Consider the following 4,432-nt stretch of genomic DNA (forward strand, 5'->3'; position numbering starts at 1 on the left):
AACAGTACTATTTTCTTTTTATTTTATTTAAAATGGTATAGTTTCCTTACTTTATCCCCCTCTAAACCCTATTATTCAATTTTTTCGGCCAAGGCGCGAAACTAATGTTTGGGCTGATTTTAATCCTAACATCAGCCCATTAACAATGGATTAAGAAATAGAAATTTTTCATATATGGCAAATCTTTTAAACATAATTATTTTATATGGGTATATTTTAGGGAAACTTATATAAATATACAATATTAAAAAAATATTTACCATTTATAGCAATAAAAAAATAATTTCACTGAACACTTATAATACATTTATAATACAGTTTTAATACATATTGCAGAGAACTATTTATAAAACATATATAATACAAGTTTTATAAATGGATAATACATTTATCACATATTTTAATAGACTTATAATACATTATGTTAGTTTCTTACTAAACAAACATAATATATATTTTAAAACACTTATAATACATTTATATTGTATGCACAATTCACTTTTAATACAAGTGTAGATTTATCATAATATTGCTATATATTGCTATAAATGGTAATAAATAAAAAAATATCTCTAAAATCAATAATTAATTTTTAAAAAGCACTCAATCAAGTAATTTTTCCTATATTTTATTTAATTATACTAGAAAATATAAATTTTGCCAATATACAAATATTGTAGTAAATTATACAAAAGTTGTAACGAATTATACAAATGTTATACCCATGAATTATTTTTATATTGAAATATACAAACAATGGTATACATATGTAATTGTATATCTGGCAAGCGAAATTCAGAAAGAGAAGGAGAGAGGCGAGTGAGATCGAGATATGGAGGAGAAAGGCGAGCAAGAGGTGAATTGTATATGTATATTTGTCAAAAAATTATATATATGCAACTAGTATAAATATGTATTTGTATATCTAGCAAGCGTGATTGAGAGAGAGGAGTAGAGAGGCGAGCGAGATCGAGAAAGAGAGGAGAGAGGCGATCCAGATCGAGAGAAGGAGGGGAGAGGCGAATTGTATATGTATATGTGTCGAATTGTATATGTATATTTGTCAGAAAAATTATATAATGATAACTGATATATAAATATATTGTATATCTAGCAGCGAGATTTACCACACCGAGTAAATATGTTTGTTGCAGTTGTAATTATTTTAAACTATACTCAACAACAACAACCCAGTGAAATCCCATAATGTGGGGTTTGGGAGGGTAAAGTGTACGCATACCTTACTTCTACCAAAGTAGGACGGTTGTTTTTGAAAGACCCTCGGCTCAATAAAAGCATAAAAAGGGTCAGATAAGGCTAAGAAGTTCAAAGCAATATGGAAAAATAAATAACGAAAGCGACACAAATAAAATAGGGTAATCAAAGTATAGAAAGTAATAGATAATTACAGAAATCAGAGCACAAGAAATCATAGTGTGCTAATGCGCCTACTAATAAGGAAGAATAACGAGGCTATGTACTACCCTTCTACCCTAATGCAGGTCCTCCACACCTTCCTATCTAAGGTCATGTCCTCGGTAAGCTGTAACTGCGCCTTGTCCTATCTAATCACCTCTCCCCAATATTTTTTCGGCCTACCCCTACCTCTTCTGAAACCATCCATGGCCAACCTCTCACACCTCCGCACTGGGGCATCTGTGTCTCTCCTCTTCACATGATCAAACAATCTTAGTCGCATTTCCCGCATCTTGTCTTCCTTCGAGGTCACTCCTACCCTGTCCCGAATAGCCTTATTTCTAATCTTGTCGCTCCTGGTATGCCCACGCATCCATCTCAACATTCTCATTTTGGCAACTTTCATCTTTTGAATATAAGAGACCTTAACTGGTCAACACTCCGACCCATATAACATAGCCGGTCTAACCACCACTTTGTAGAATTTGCCTTTAAGTTGTGGCGGCACCTTCTTGTCACATAGCACATAGGAAGAGAGCCTCTATTTCATCCACCCTACCCCAATATGGTGTGTGACATTATCATCAATCTCCCCACTACCTTGCATGATAGACCCCAAGTACTTGAAACTACTTTTCTTTTGGATGGCCTGGTCACCAAGCCTAACTTCCGCGCCAACCTCCTGAGGTGTCTCACTGAACTTGCACTCTAAGTACTCATTGAAATCCCCTCCCACGAAAAGCTTCTAGTAGTCGGTATGCCTCCCACTAACTCATCCAAATCCTCCCAAAATCACCTCTTGTCCTCCTTGTCTAAGCCCACTTGCGGCGCATAAGCACTAATAATGTTCAACGTGATCCCTTCAATGACTACCTTAATCGACATCATCCTATTAGTGACTTTCCTAACCTCCACCACCTGGTCCCTTAAATCACTATCTACTAAAATGCCTACCCCATTCCTATACTTCGATCTACCAGAGAACCAAAGCTTATACCCGGTTACCTCCTTAGCTTTAGAACCTACCCATTTGGTCTCTTGGACACAAGCTTTATTAATCTTCCTCTTCTTTAGAATCTTAACTAGCTCTATGAATTTTCCCGTTAACTTCCCAATGTTTCAAGAACCTACTCTCAGTCTAAACACTCCTTTAACCCATTTACCCCTCCTTACCCTCGGCCTTATCCCCATCCTTGTCCCTGAGCGAGAACATGACCCTAGTCTACCATCACTACCCAAAGCCACGAAAACGCGTATGAACTAATAAATTATTCAAAGATCTAAAGTCAGCAAAATGTAACTACAAGTGTATGAATAAAGAATAGATATGGAAAGATATGAAAATCGGAGGTACCAACTCCAGTTGAAATGAACCTGGTTGCGGCCGAAAAACACTGTTCACATCGAAGTACTATTTACGTCGGAGTACTGTTCACGTCGTTGTTGGTGGTTCGCCCCGATTGGAGATGGAGTTCATTGATTCGCTGTTGAAGATATCGCCTCTTAGCCTTGCTCTTCAGTTCTAACTCAAACAACGCCAGCTATCAAAAGCAATAGCTCTAGATCTGTATGAGCAATAGAAGAAGAAGAGATGTTGCTACTGCTAGTGCTTGTTCCCTTCCTTAACTTTCTTATTACTCGTTTTCAGCTCTGAGGTGTCGTGCTGCCATAAATGAGTTTCTCCGTGTGTACAGATCTGACCATCCGTCCAGACAAGGAGTAGCGAACAGAATCCGACAACAGCCCGTAGCGAGCAGAATCCGACGATGAGTTTCTCTATAATTACCTGTTTTTTATCCACGTACTTCTCCAAAGCCTTTTTAGATTCTTGAAACTATGCCTCCAAAATCAGCGAGAAAGACACCTACAGGTTCTGGATCCAAAAGAGGTGGCTGTACAACTTGTGGGACGCCAGCGAGTGGATGTTCGATCAAAAAAGTGAGAAATGACTACGAGTAAGATTTGTTATACCGCGTAATTTTCCCTTCAGAAATACACACTTTTCTCACAATTTATTAAGGGAAAAATTACATAAAATAGATCCAATTGTGAAATTATTTATTTAAATTGGATCCAATTCAAATTATTTATCTTTAATGGACTAATAGCCCAAACTATTTGCCCACTTCCACCTTTTTTGTTTGGAATTTTTACATAAATGAATTCTTTTAGATTAATAATACTTTTTTTAGGATATTGTTTGAATTACGGTCTATAACATATTTATCTAATTAAAATTACTTCATTACCCTTGTCTCTCTCTTTCTCGCTGACTCTCTTCTTCTCTTTTTTTGTCCATTTCTTCTCTCTTTCTCTTTCTCTTTCTTTTAAAAATAATAATTAATTATCTTGGTTTAAAACTAATTTAAATAGTACCAAAATGCTTGAAATTCACAAATAATACATATAATACATTTGTACTAAAAATACTTTAATTATATATTTACACATTTTAATTATAATATATTGAATTCAAAATCTATTATAATTATTTTATTTTATTTTTTTCTCTTATTACGAAATATATTATTTAGTTATATATTCAGCACGTGCATACATGCCTATAATATATATAATATATTGAATTAAAAATGTATTACAATTCGAATTCAATATTATACATTGTTATGAATTTGATTGTTGTTATTTCAGCAAATATAATATATTTCTAACAACATAAATTAATTTGAGTAGTACTAAAATATTTGAAATTACACATAATACTTATAATAAAATTGTATTTAATATGTTTTAGTTTTATATTCACCATGTGCATTGAAAAATACATATAATATGTATAATATATTGAATTAAAAAATTATTATAATTATTTTTAATTTTTTCTCTTATTAACGGTGTTAAAATATATTATTGTATTAAAAATATTTTAGTTATATATTCACCACGTGCATTGAAACATGCCTATAATATAATATATTGAATTCAAAATCTATTATTATTTTTTTTATTTTTTTTCTTATTAACAAAATATATTATTGTATTAAAAATATTTTAG

Source organism: Solanum dulcamara, chromosome 10 (assembly GCF_947179165.1).
Source record: "Solanum dulcamara chromosome 10, daSolDulc1.2, whole genome shotgun sequence".
Lineage (NCBI taxonomy): Eukaryota > Viridiplantae > Streptophyta > Magnoliopsida > Solanales > Solanaceae > Solanum > Solanum dulcamara.